We start from the raw sequence: 14,523 nt of genomic DNA, 5'->3' as shown, positions 1-14,523 counted from the left end.
GTTACGATTGGACCTAGGGATAGAGTTATGTTGAGTGCTAGGTTTAGAGAGACCGTTAGGGTAAGGATTGGACCTAGGGTTAGGGTTATGTTGAGCGCCAGGGTTAGAGAGATGGTTAGGGTTAGGATTGGACCTCGGGTTAGGCTTGGGTTGAGGGCTAGTGTTAGAGAGACGGTTAGGGTTAGGATTGGACCTAGGGTTAGGGTGATGTTGAGGGCTAGGTTTATAGAGACGGTTAAGGTAGGATTGGACCTAGGGTTAGGATTACGTTGAGGGCTAGAGTTAGAGAGACGGTTAGGGTTAGGATAGGACCTACGGTTAGGGTTATGTTGAGGGCTAGGGTTAGAGAGACGGTTAGGGTGAGGATTGGACCTAGGGTTAGGGTTATGTTGAGGGCTAGGGTTAGAGAGACGGTTAGGGTTAGGATTGGAGCTAGGGTTAGGGTTATGTTGAGGGCTAGGGTTAGAGAGTCAGTTAGGGTTAGGATTTTACCTAAGATTAGGGTTATGTTGCGGGCTAGGTTTAGGGAGACGGTTAGGGTTAGGATTGGACCTAGCGTTAGGTTTATGTTGAGGGCTAGGGCTAGATAGACGGTTAGGTTTAGGATTGGACCTAGGGTTAGGGTTATGTTGAGGGCTAGGGTTAGAGAGACGGTTAGGGTTAAGATTGGACCTAGGGTTAGGGTTATGTTGAGGGCTAGAGTTAGAGAGACGGTTAGGTCTAGGATTGGACCTAGGGTTAGGGTTAGGTTGAGGGCTAGGGTTAGAGAGGGTTAGGGTGAGGATTGGACCTAGGGTTAGGGTTATTTTTAGGGGTAGGGTTAGAGAGACGGTTAGGGTTAGGATTGGACCTAGGGTTAGGGTTATGTTGAGGGCTAGAGTTAGAGAGACGGTTAGGTCTAGGATTGCACCTAGGGTTAAGGGTTATGTTGAGGGCTAGATTTAGAGAGACGGTTAGGGTTATGATTGGACCTAGGGTTAGGGTTATGTTGAGGGCTAGGGTTAGAGAGACGGTTAGGGTTAGGATTGGACCTAGGGTTAGGGTTAGGTTGAGTGCTAGGGTTAGAGAGAAGGTTAGGGTTAGGATTGGACCCAGGGATAGGGTTATGTTGAGGGCTAGGGTTCGAGAGACGGTTAGGGTTAGGATTGGACCTAGGGTTAGGGTTATGTTGAGGACTAGGGTTAGATAGGCGGTTAGGGTTAGGATTGGACCTAGGGTTAGGGTTATGTTGAGGGCTAGGGTTAGAGAGACGGTTATGGTTAGGATTGGATCTAGGATTAGGGTTATGTTGAGGGCTAGGGTTAGAGAGTTGGTTAGGGTTAGGATTGGACCTAGGGTTAGGGTTATGTTGAGGGCTAGGGTTAGAAAGACGGTTAGGTCTAGGATTGGACCTAGGGTTAGGGTGAGGTTGAGGGCTAGGGTTAGAGAGGGTTAGGGTGAGGATTGGACCTAGGGTTAGGGTTATGTTGAGGGCTAGGGTTAGAGAGACGGTTAGGGTTACGATTGGACCTAGGATTAGGGTTAGGTTGAGGGCTAGGGTTAGAGAGACAGTTAGGGTTAGGATTGGACGTAGGGTTACCGTTATGTTGAGGGCTAGGGTTAGAGAGACGGTCAGGGTTACGATTGGACCTAGGGTTAGGGTTATGTTGAGTGCTAGGTTTAGAGAGACGGTTAGGGTAAAGATTGGACCTAGGGTTAGGGTTATGTTGAGCGCCAGGGTTAGAGAGATGGTTAGGGTTAGGATTGGACCTAGGGTTAGGGTTGGGTTGAGGGCTAGGGTTAGAAAGACGGTTAGGTCTAGGATTGGACCTAGGGTTAGGGTGAGGTTGAGGGCTAGGGTTAGAGAGGGTTAGGGTGAGGATTGGACCTAGGGTTAGGGTTATGTTGAGGGCTAGGGTTAGAGAGACGGTTAGGGTTACGATTGGACCTAGGATTAGGGTTAGGTTGAGGGCTAGGGTTAGAGAGACAGTTAGGGTTAGGATTGGACGTAGGGTTACCGTTATGTTGAGGGCTAGGGTTAGAGAGACGGTCAGGGTTACGATTGGACCTAGGGTTAGGGTTATGTTGAGTGCTAGGTTTAGAGAGACGGTTAGGGTTGGGATTGGACCTAGGGTTAGGGGTATGTTGAGGGTTAGGTTAGAGAGACGGTTAGCGTTGGGATTGGACCTAGGGTTACTGTTATGTTGAGGGATAGGGTTAGAGAGACGGTTAGGGTAGGGATTGGACCTAGGGTTATTGTTATGTTGAGGGCTAGGGTTGGAGAGACGGTTAGGGTTCGGATTGGCCCTAGGGTTAGGGTTATGTTGAGGGCTAGGGTAAGAGAGATGGGTAGGGTTGTGATTGGACCTTGGGTTAGGGTTATGTTCAGGGCTAGGGTTAGAGAGACTGTTAGGGTTAGGTTGGACCTAGGGTTAGGGTTATGTAGAGGGCTAGGGTTAGAGAGACGGTTAGGGTTGGGATTGTACCTAGGGTTAAGTTTATGTTGAGGCCTAGGGATAGAGAGACGGTTAGGTTTGGGATTGGACCTAGGGTTAGGGTTATGTTGAGGGCTAGGGTTAGAGAGACGGTTAGCGTTGGGATTGGACCTAAAGTTAGGGTTACATTGAGGGGTAGGGTTAGAGAGACGGTTAGGGTTGGGTTTGGAACTAGGGTCAGGATTATGTTGAGGACTAGTGTTAGTGAGACGGTTAGGGTTCGGATTGTACCTAGGATTAGGGTTATGTTGAGGGCTAAGGAAGAGAGACGGTTAGGGTTGAGATTGGACCTAGGGTTAGTGTTATGTTGAGGGCTACGGTTAGAGAGAGGGTTAGGTTTGGGATTGGACCTAGGGTTAGGGTTATGTTGAGGGCTAGGGTTAGAGAGATGGTTAGGGTTGGGATTGTACCTAGGGTTAGGGTTATGTTGAGGGCTAGGTATAGAGAGACGGTTAGGGTTGGGATTGTACCTAGGGTTAGGGTTATGTTGAGGACTAGGTATAGAGAGACGGTTAGGTTTGGGATTGGACCTAGGGCTAGGGTTATGTTGAGGGCTAAGTTTAGAGAGACAGTTAGGGTTGCGATTGGACCTAGGGTTAGGGTTATGTTGAGGGCTAAGTTTAGAGAGACGGTTAGGGTTGGGATTGCACCTAGGGTTAGGGGTATGTTGAGGGCTATGTTAGAGAGACGGTTAGGGTTGGGATTGGACCTAGGGTTACTGTTATGTTGAGGGCTAGGGTTAGAGAGACGGTTAGGGTAGGGATTGGACCTAGGGTTATTGTTATGTTGAGGGCTAGGGTTAGAGAGACGGTTAGGGTTGGGATTGGACCTAGGGTTAGGTATATGTTGAGGGCTAGGGTTAGAGAGACGGTTAGGGTTGGGATTGGACCTAGGGTTAGGGTTATGTTGAGGGCTAGGGTTAGAGAGACGTTTAGGGTTGGGATTGGACATGGGGTTAGGGTTATATTGAGGGCTAGGGTTAGAGAGACGGTTAGGTTGGGTTTGGACCTAGGGTTAGGGATATGTTGAGGGTTAAGTTTAGAGAGACGTTTAGGGTTGGGTTTGGACCTAGGTTTAGGGTTATTTTGAGTCCTAGGGTTAGAGAGACGGTTAGGGTTGTGATTGTACCTAGGGTTAGGGTTATGTTGAGGGCTAGGTATAGAGAGACGGTTAGGTTTGGGATTGGACCTAGGGCTAGGGTTATGTTGAGGGCTAAGTTTAGAGAGACAGTTAGGGTTGCGATTGGACCTAGGGTTAGGGCTATGTTGAGGGCTAGATTAGAGAGACGGTTAGGGTGGGGATTGCACCTAGGGTTAGGGTTATGTTGAGGGCTAGGGTTAGAGAGACGGTTAGGGTAGTGTTTGGACCTAGGGTTATTGTTATGTTGAGGGCTAGGGTTAGAGAGGGTTAGGGTTGGGATCGGACCTAGGGTTAGGGTTATGTTGAGCTAGGATTAAGAGACGTTTAGGGTTGGGATTGGACCAAGGGTTAGGGTTATGTTGAGGACTAGGGTTAGAGAGACGGTTAGGGTTGGGAATGTACCTAGGGTTAGGGTTATGTTGAGGACTAGGTATAGAGAGACGGTTAGGTTTGGGATTGGATCTAGGGCTAGGGTTATGTTGAGGGCTAAGTTTAGAGAGACAGTTAGGGTTGCGATTGGACCTAGGGTTAGGGTTACTTTGAGGGCTAGGGTCAGTGAGACGGTTAGGGTAGGGTTTGGACCTATGGTTATTGTTATGTTGAGGGCCAGGGTTAGAGAGACGGTTAGGTTTGGGATCGGACCTAGGGTTAGTGTTATGTTGAGAGTTAGGGTTAGAGAGACGGTTAGGGTCGGGATTGTACCTAGGGTTAGGGTTATGTTGAGGGCTAGGTATAGAGAGACGGTTAGGTTTGGGATTGGACCTAGGGCTAGGGTTATGTTGAGGGCTAAGTTTAGAGAGACAGTTAGGGTTGCGATTGGACCTAGGGTTAGGGTTATTTTGAGGGCTAAGTTTAGAGAGACGGTTAGGGTTGGGATTGGACCTAGGGTTAGGGGTATGTTGAGGGCTAGGTTAGAGAGACGGTTAGGGTTGGGATTGGACCTAGGGTTACTGTTATGTTGAGGGCTAGGTTTAGAGAGACGGTTAGGGTAGGGATTGGACCTAGGGTTATTGTTATGTTGAGGGCTAGGGTTAGAGAGACGGTTAGGGTTGGGATTTGACCTAGGGTTAGGGTTATGTTGAGGGCTAGGGTAAGAGAGATGGGTAGGGTTGCGATTGGACCTTGGGTTAGGGTTATGTTGAGAGCTAGGGTTAGAGAGACGGTTAGGGTTGGGGTTGGACCTAGGGTTAGGTATATGTTGAGGGCTAGGGTTAGAGAGAGGGTTAGCGTTGGGATTGTACCTAGGGTTAAGGTTATGTTGAGGGCTAGGGATAGATAGACGGTTAGGTTTGGGATTGGACCTAGGGTTAGGGTTATGTTGAGGGCTAGGGTTAGAGAGACGGTTAGGGTTGGGATTGGACATGGGGTTAGGGTTATATTGAGGGCTAGGGTTAGAGAGACCGTTAGGTTGGGTTTGGACCTAGGGTTAGGGTTATGTTGAGGGTTAAGTTTAGAGAGACGGTTAGGGTTGGGTTTGGACCTAGGTTTAGGGTTATGTTGAGGCCTAGGTTTAGAGAGACGGTTAGGGTTGGGATTTGACCTACGGTTAGGGTTATTTTGAGGGCTAGGGATAGAGAGACGTTCAGTGTGGCGATTGGACGTAGGGTTAGGACTATGTTGAGGGCTAGATTAGAGAGACGGTTAGGGTGGGGATTGGACCTAGGGTTAGGGTTATGTTGAGGGCTAGGGTTAGAGAGACGGTTAGGGTAGTGTTTGGACCTAGGGTTATTGTTATGTTGAGTGCTAGGGTTAGAGAGGGTTAGGGTTGGGATTGGACCTAGGGTTAGGGTTATGTTGAGAGCTAGGGTTAGAGAGACGTTTAGGGTTGGGATTGGACCAAGGGTTAGGGTTATGTTGAGGACTAGGGTTAGAGAGACGGTTAGGGTTGGGATTGTACCTAGGGTTAGGGTTATGTTGAGGACTAGGTATAGAGAGACGGTTAGGTTTGGGATTGGACCTAGGGCTAGGGTTATGTTGAGGGCTAAGTTTAGAGAGACAGTTTGGGTTGCGATTGGACCTAGGGTTATGTTATGTTGAGGGCTAAGTTTAGAGAGACGGTTAGGGTTGGGATTGGACCTAGGGTTAGGGGTATGTTGAGGGCTAGGTTAGAGAGACGGTTAGGGTTGGGATTGGACCTAGGGTTACTGTTATGTTGAGGGCTAGGGTTAGAGAGACGGTTAGGGTAGGGATTGGACCTATGGTTATTGTTATGTTGAGGGCTAGGGTTAGAGAGACGGTTAGGGTTGGGATTGGACCTAGGGTTAGGTATATGTTGAGGGCTAGGGTTAGAGAGACGGTTAGGGTTGGGATTGGACCTAGGGTTAGGGTTATGTTGAGGGCTAGGGTTAGAGAGACGGTTAGGGTTGGGATTGGACATGGGGTTAGGGTTATATTGAGGGCTAGGGTTAGAGAGACGGTTAGGTTGGGTTTGGACCTAGGGTTAGGGATATGTTGAGGGTTAAGTTTAGAGAGACGGTTAGGGTTGGGTTTGGACCTAGGTTTAGGGTTATGTTGAGGCCTAGGGTTAGAGAGACGGTTAGGGTTGGGATTGTACCTAGGGTGAGGGTTATGTTGAGGGCTAGGTATAGAGAGACGGTTAGGTTTGGGATTGGACCTAGGGTTAGGGCTATGTTGAGGGCTAGATTAGAGAGACGGTTAGGGTGGGAATTGCACCTAGGGTTAGGGTTATGTTGAGGGCTAGGGTTAGAGAGACGGTTAGGGTAGTGTTTGGACCTAGGGTTATTGTTATGTTGAGGGCTAGGGTTAGAGAGGGTTAGGGTTGGGATCGGACCTAGGGTTAGGGTTATGTTGAGCTAGGGTTAAGAGACGTTTAAGGTTGGGATTGGACCAAGGGTTAGGGTTATGTTGAGGACTAGGGTTAGAGAGACGGTTAGGGTTGGGATTGTACCTAGGGTTAGGGTTATGTTGAGGACTAGGTATAGAGAGACGGTTAGGTTTGGGATTGGATCTAGGGCTAGGGTCATGTTGAGGGCTAAGTTTAGAGAGACAGTTAGGGTTGCGATTGGACCTAGGGTTAGGGTTACTTTGAGGGGTAGGGTTAGTGAGACGGTTAGGGTAGGGTTTGGACCTATGGTTATTGTTATGTTGAGGGCCAGGGTTAGAGAGACGGTTAGGGTTGGGATCGGACCTAGGGTTAGTGTTATGTTGAGAGCTAGGGTTAGAGAGACGGTTAGGGTTGGGATTGTACCTAGGGTTAGGGTTATGTTGAGGGCTAGGTATAGAGAGACGGTTAGGTTTGGGATTGGACCTAGGGCTAGGGTTATGTTGAGGGCTAAGTTTAGAGAGACAGTTAGGGTTGCGATTGGACCTAGGGTTTGGGTTATTTTGAGGGCTAAGTTTAGAGAGACGGTTAGGGTTGGGATTGGACCTAGGGTTAGGGGTATGTTGAGGGCTAGGTTAGAGAGACGGTTAGGGTAGGGATTGGACCTAGGGTTATTGTTATGTTGAGGGCTAGGGTTAGAGAGACGGTTAGGGTTGGGATTTGACCTAGGGTTAGGGTTATGTTGAGGGCTAGGGTAAGAGAGATGGGTAGGGTTGCGATTGGACCTTGGGTTAGGGTTATGTTGAGAGCTAGGGTTAGAGAGACGGTTAGGGTTGGGGTTGGACCTAGGGTTAGGTATATGTTGAGGGCTAAGGTTAGAGAGAGTGTTAGCGTTGGGATTGTACCTAGGGTTAAGGTTATGTTGAGGGCTAGGGATAGATAGACGGTTAGGTTTGGGATTGGACCTAGGGTTAGGGTTATGTTGAGGGCTAGGGTTAGAGAGACGGTTAGGGTTGGGATTGGACATGGGGTTAGGGTTATATTGAGGGCTAGGGTTAGAGAGACCGTTAGGTTGGGTTTGGACCTAGGGTTAGGGTTATGTTGAGGGTTAAGTTTAGAGAGACGGTTAGGGTTGGGTTTGGACCTAGGTTTAGGGTTATGTTGAGGCCTAGGTTTAGAGAGACGGTTAGGGTTGGGATTTGACCTACGGTTAGGGTTATGTTGAGGGCTAGGGTAAGAGAGATGGGTAGGGTTGCGATTGGACCTTGGGTTAGGGTTATGTTGAGAGCTAGGGTTAGAGAGACGGTTAGGGTTGGGGTTGGACCTAGGGTTAGGTATATGTTGAGGGCTAGGGTTAGAGAGAGGGTTAGCGTTGGGATTGTACCTAGGGTTAAGGTTATGTTGAGGGCTAGGGATAGATACACGGTTAGGTTTGGGATTGGACCTAGGGTTAGGATTATGTTGAGGGCTAGGGTTAGAGAGACGGTTAGGGTTGGGATTGGACATGGGGTTAGGGTTATATTGAGGGCTAGGGTTAGAGAGACCGTTAGGTTGGGTTTGGACCTAGGGTTAGGGTTATGTTGAGGGTTAAGTTTAGAGAGACGGTTAGGGTTGGGTTTGGACCTAGGTTTAGGGTTATGTTGAGGCCTAGGTTTAGAGAGACGGTTAGGGTGGGGATTGGACCTAGGGTTAGGGTTATGTTGAGGGCTAAGGTTAGAGAGACGGTTAGGGTAGTGTTTGGACCTAGGGTTATTGTTATGTTGAGTGCTAGGGTTAGAGAGGGTTAGGGTTGGGATTGGACCTAGGGTTAGGGTTATGTTGAGAGCTAGGGTTAGAGAGACGTTTAGGGTTGGGATTGGACCAAGGGTTAGGGTTATGTTGAGGACTAGGGTTAGAGAGACGGTTAGGGTTGGGATTGTACCTAGGGTTAGGGTTATGTTGAGGACTAGGCATAGAGAGACGGTTAGGTTTGGGATTGGACCTAGGGCTAGGGTTATGTTGAGGGTTAAGTTTAGAGAGACCGTTAGGGTTGCGATTGGACCTAGGGTTATGTTATGTTGAGGGTTAAGTTTAGAGAGACGGTTAGGGTTGGGATTGGACCTAGGTTTAGGGGTATGTTGAGGGTTAGGTTAGAGAGACGGTTAGCGTTGGGATTGGACCCAGGGTTACTGTTATGTTGAGGGATAGGGTTAGAGAGACGGTTAGGGTAGGGATTGGACCTAGGGTTATTGTTATGTTGAGGGCTAGGGTTAGAGAGACGGTTAGGGTTGGGATTGGCCCTAGGGTTAGGGTTATGTTGAGGGCTAGGGTAAGAGAGATGGGTAGGGTTGTGATTGGACCTTGGGTTAGGGTTATGTTCAGGGCTAGGGTTAGAGAGACTGTTAGCGTTGAGGTTGGTCCTAGGGTTAGGATTATGTAGAGGGCTAGGGTTAGAGAGACGGTTAGGGTTGGGATTGTACCTAGGGTTAAGGTTATGTTGAGGCCTAGGGATAGAGAGACGGTTAGGTTTGGGATTGGACCTAGGGTTAGGGTTATGTTGAGGGCTAGGGTTAGAGAGACGGTTAGGGTTGGGATTGGACCTAAAGTTAGGGTTACGTTGAGGGGTAGGGTTAGAGAGACGGTTAGGGTTGGGTTTGGAACTAGGGTCAGGGTTATGTTGAGGACTAGTGTTAGTGAGACGGTTAGGGTTGGGATTGTACCTAGGATTAGGGTTATGTTGAGGGCTAAGGAAGAGAGACGGTTAGGGTTGAGATTGGACCTAGGGTTAGTGTTATGTTCAGGGCTACGGTTAGAGAGAGGGTTAGGGTTGCGATTGGACCTAGGGTTAGGGTTATGTTGAGGGCTAGGGTTAGAGAGATGGTTAGGTTTGGGGTTGGACCTAGGGTTAGGGTTATGTTGAGGGTTAGGGTTAGAGAGACGGTTAGGTTTGGGATTGTACCTAGGGTTAGGGTTATGTTGAGGACTAGGGTTAGAGAGACGGTTAGGGTTGGGATTGGACATGGGGTTAGGGTTATATTGAGGGCTAGGGATAGACAGACGGTTAGGGTTGGGTTTGGATCTAGGTTTAGGATTATGTTGAGGCCTAAGGTTAGAGAGACGGTTAGGGTTGTGTTTGGACCTAGGTTTAGGGTTATGTTGAGACCTAGGGTTAGAGAGACTGTTAGGGTTGGGATTGGACCTAGGGTTAGGGTTATATTGAGCGCTAGGGTTAGAGAGACGTTCAGGGTGGCGATTGGACGTAGGGTTAGGGCTATGTTTAGGGCTAGGGTTAGACAGGCAGTTAGGGTTGCGATTGGACCTAGGGTTAGGGATATGTTAAGGGCTAGGGATGGAGAGAAGGTTAGTGTTGCGATTAGACGTAGGGTTATTTCTATGTTTAGGGCTAGGGTTAGAGACACGGTTAGGGTTGGGATTGGACCTAGGGTTACGGTTATTTTGAGGGCTAGTGTTAGAGAGACACTTAGGGTTGCGATTGGACCTAAGCTTAGGGCTATGTTGAGGGCTAGGTTTAGAAAGACGGTTAGGGTAGGGATTGGAACTAGCGTTAGGGCAATGTTGAGGGCTGGGGTTAGAGAGCCGGTTAGGGTTGCAATTGGACGTAGGGTTAGGGCTATGTTTAGGGCTAGGGTTAGAGAGACGGTTAGGGTTGCGTTTGGACCTAGGGTTAGGGCTATGTTGAAGGCTAGGGTTAGAGAGACGGTTAGGGTTGGTATTGGACCTAGGGTTATTGTTATGTTGAGGCCTAGTGTTATACAGACGTTTAGGGTTGAGATTGGACCTAGAGTTAAGGTTATGTTGAGGGCTATGGTTAGAGAGACAGTTAGAGTTGCGATTGGGCCTAGGGTTAGGGCTATGTTGAGGGCTAGTGTTAGAGAGACGGTTAGGGTTGGGATTGGACCTAGGGTTAGGGTGAATTTGAGGGCTAGGGTTCGAGAGACGGTTAGGTTTGCGATTGGACCTAGGGATAGGGCTATTTTGAGAGCTAGATTAGAGAGACGGTTAGGGTTGGGATTGGAGCTAGGGTTAGGGTTATGTTGAGGGCTAGGGTTAGAGAGACGGTTAGGGTTGGGATTGTACCTAGGGTTAGGGTTTTGTTGAGGGCTAGGTATAGAGAGACGGTTAGGTTTGGGATTGGGCCTAGGGTAGGGTTATGTGGAGGGCTAAGTTTAGAGAGACAGTTAGGGTTGCGATCGGACCTAGGTTTAGGGTTATGTTGAGGGCTAAGGATAGAGAGACGGTTAGGGTTGGGATTGGGCCTAGGGTCAGGGTTATGTTGAGGACTAGGGATACAGAAACGGTTAGGGTAGGGATTGGACCTAAGGTTAGGTTTATGTTGAGGGCTAGGGTTAGAGAGATGGTTAGGGTTGGGGTTGGACCTAGGGTTAGGGCTATGTTGAGGGCTAGCCTTAGAGAGATGGTTAGGGTTGGGATTGTACCTAGGGTTAGGGTTATGTAGAGGGCTATGGAAGAGAGACGGTTAGGGTTGAGATTGGACCTAGGGGTAGGGTTATGTTGAGGGCTCGGGTTAGAGAGACGGTTACGGTTTCGATTGCACCTAGGGTTAGTGTTATGTTGAGGGCTACGGTTAGAGGGACTGTTAGGGTTGGGATTGGACCCATGGTTAGGGTTATTTTGAGGGCTAGGGTTAGAGAGACGGTTAGGGTTGGGTTTGGACCTAGGGTTATGGTTATGTTGAGGGCTAGGGTTAGAGAGACGATTAGGGTTGGGATTGGACCTAGGGTTAGGGTTATGTTGAGGGCTAGGGTTAGAGAGACTGTTAGGTTTGTGATTGGACCTAGGGTTAGGGTTATGTTGAGGGCTAGGGTTAGAGAGACGTTTAGGTTTGTGATTGGACCTAGGGTTAGGGTTATGTTGAGGACTAGGGTTAGAGAGCCGGTTAGGGTTGCGATTGGTCCTAGGGTTAGGGCTATGTTGAGGGCTAGGGTTAGACAGCCGGTTAGGGTTGCGACTGCAACTAGGGTTAAGGGTATGTTCAGTGCTAGGTTAGAGAGACGTTTAGGTTTGGGAGTGGACCTAGGGTTACTGTTATGTTGAAGGGTAGGGTTAGAGAGACTTTTCGGGTTGGGATTGGACATAGGGTTACTGATATGTTGAGGGCTAGGGTTAGAGATACGGTTAGGGTTGCGATTGGACGTAGGGTTAGGGCTATGTTTAGGGCTAGGGTTAGAGAGACGGTTAGGGTTGCGATTGGACGTAGGGTTAGGGCTATGATGAGGGCTAGGGTTAGAGAGACGGTTAGGGTTGGGATTGGACGTAGGGTTAGGCTTATGTTGAGGGCTAGGGTTAGAGAGACTGTTAGGGTCGGGATTGTACCTAGGCTTAGGGTTATGTTGAGGGCTAAGGAAGAGAGACGGTTAGGGTTGAGATTGGACCTAGGGTTAGGGTTATGTTGAGGGCTAGAGTTAGAGAGACTGTTAGGGTTTGGATTGGACCTAGGGTTAGCGTTATGTTGAGGGATACGGTTAGAGAGACGGTTAGGGTTGGGATTGGACCTAGGGTTAGGTTTATGTTGAGGGCTAAGGTTAGAGAGACTGTTAGGGTTGAGGTTGGACCTAGGGTTAGGGTTATGTTGAGGGTTAGGGTTAGAGGGACGGTTAGGTTTAGGATTGGACCTAGGGTTAGGGCTCTGTGAGGGCTAGGGTTACACAGACTGTTAGGGTTGGTATTGGACCTAGGGTTATTGTTATGTTGAGGCCTAGGGTTATACAGACGGTTAGGGTTGAGATTGGACCTAGAGTTAAGGTTATGTTCAGGGCTATAGTTAGAGAGAAGGTTAGGGTTGCGATTGGACCTAGGGTTAGAGCTATGTTGAGGGCTAGGATTAGAGAGACGGTTAGAGTTGAATTTGGACCTAGGGTTAGGGTTATTTTGAGGGCTAGGGTTAGTGATACGGTTAGGGTTGGGATTGGACATAGGGTTAAGGTTATGTTGAGGGCTATGGTTAGAGAGACGGTTAGGGTTGCGATTGGACCTAGGGTTAGGGCTATGTTGAGGGCTAGGGTTAGAGAGACGGTTAGGGTTGGGATTGGACCTAGCGTTAGCGTTACTTTGAGGGCTAGGGTTAGTGAGACGGTTAGCGTTGCGATTGGACCTAGGGATAGGGCTATGTTGAGGGCTAGATTAGAGAGACGGTTAGGGTTGGGATTGGATCTAGGGTTAGGGTTATGTTGAGGGCTAGGGTTAGAGAGACGGTTAGGGTAGGGTATGGACCTAGAGTTAAGGTTATGTTGAGGGCTAGGTATAGAGTGACGGTTAGGGTTGGGATTGTACCTAGGGTTAGGGTTATGTTGAGGGCTAGGTATAGAGAGACGGTTAGGTTTGGGATTGTTCCTAGGGCTAGGGTTATGTTGAGGGCTAAGTTTAGAGAGACAGTTAGGGTTGCGATTGGACCTAGGGTTAGGGTTATGTTGAGGGCTAAGTTTAGAGAGACGGTTAGGGTTGGGATTGGACCTAGGGTTAGGGGTATGTTGAGGGCTAGGTTAGAGAGACGGTTAGCGTTGGGATTGGACCTAGGGTTACTGTTATGTTGAGGGCTAGGTTTAGAGAGACGGTTAGGGTTGGGATTGGACCTAGGGTTAGGGTTATGTGAGGGCTAGGGTTAGAGAGACGGTTAGGGTTAGGATTGGACCTAAGGTTAGGGTTATGTTGAGGGCTAGGGTTAGCGAGACGGTAAGGGTTAGGATTGGACGTAGGGTTAGGGTTATTTTGAGGGCTAGGGTTAGAGAGTCGGTCAGGGTTAGGATTGGAGCTAGGGTTATGGTTATGTTGAGGGCTAGGGTTAGAGAGACGGTTAGGGTTAGGTTTGGACCTAGGGTTAGGGTTATGTTGAGCGCTAGGGTTAGAGAGACGGTTAGGGTTACGATTGGACCTAGGGTTAGGGTTATGTTGAGGGCTAGGGTTAGAGAGACGGTTAGGGTTAGCATTGGACCTAGGGTTAAGGTTATGTTGAGGGCTAGGGTTAGAGAGACGGTTAGGTTTAGGATTGGACCTAGGGTTAGGTTTATGTTGAGGTCTAGGGTTAGAGAGATGGTTAGGGTTAGGATTTTACCTAGGGTTAGGGTTAGGTTGAGTGCTAGGGTTAGAGAGACGGTTAGGGTTAGGATTGGACCTAGGGTTAGGTTTAGGTTGAGGGCTAGGTTTAGAGATACGGTTAGGATTAGGATTGGACCTAGGGTTAGGCTTCTGTTGAGGGCTAGGGTCAGAGAGACGGTTAGGGTTAGGATTGGACCTAGGGTTAGGGTTATGTTGAGGGCTAGGTTTAGAGAGAACGTTAGGGTTAGGATTGGACCTAGGGTTAAGGTTATGTTGACGGCTAGGGTTAGAGAGACGGTTAGGTTGAGGATTGGACCTAGGGTTACGGTTATGTTGAGGGCTAGCGTTACAGAGACGGTTAGGGTTTGGATTGGACCTAGGATTAGGGTTAGGTTGAGGTCTAGGGTTAGAGAGACGGTTAGGGTTAGGATTGGAGCTAGGGATAGGGTTAGGTTGAGGTCTAGGCTTAGAGAGACAGTTAGGGTTAGGATTGGACCTAGGGTTATGCTTATGTTGAGGGCTAGGATTAGAGAGACGGTTAGGGTTAGGATTGCACCTAGGGTTAGGGTTTTGTTGAGGGCTAGGGTTAGAGAGACGGTTAGGGTTAGGATTGGACCTAGGGTTAGGGTTATGTTGAGGGCTGATGTTAGAGACACTGTTAGGGTTAGGATTGGACCAAGGGTAAGTGTATGTTGAGGGCTAGGGTTAGAGAGACGGTTAGCGTTAGGATTGGACCTAGGATTAGGGTTATGTTGAGGGCTAGGGTTAGAGAGACGGTTAGGCTTAGGATTGGACCTAGGGTTAGGGTTATGTTGGGGTAAGGTTTAGAGAGACGGTTACGGTTAGGATTGGACCTAGGGTTAGGGTAATGTTGAGGGCTCGGTTTAGAGAGGCGATTAGGGTTAGGATTGGACTTAGGGTTAGGGTTATGTTGAGGGCTAGGGTGAGAGACGATAAGGGTTAGGATTGGACCTAGGGTTAGTGTTAAGTTGAGGGCTAGGGTTAGAGATACGGTTAGGGTTTGGATTGGACCTAGGGTTAGGGTTATGTTGTAGGGTACGGTTAGAGAGACGG

The sequence above is a fragment of the Miniopterus schreibersii genome (genome assembly GCF_964146895.1).
Source record: "Miniopterus schreibersii genome assembly, chromosome: 10".
Taxonomy (NCBI): Eukaryota; Metazoa; Chordata; class Mammalia; order Chiroptera; family Miniopteridae; genus Miniopterus; species Miniopterus schreibersii.
Note: the sequence above shows the minus strand (reverse complement) of the source record.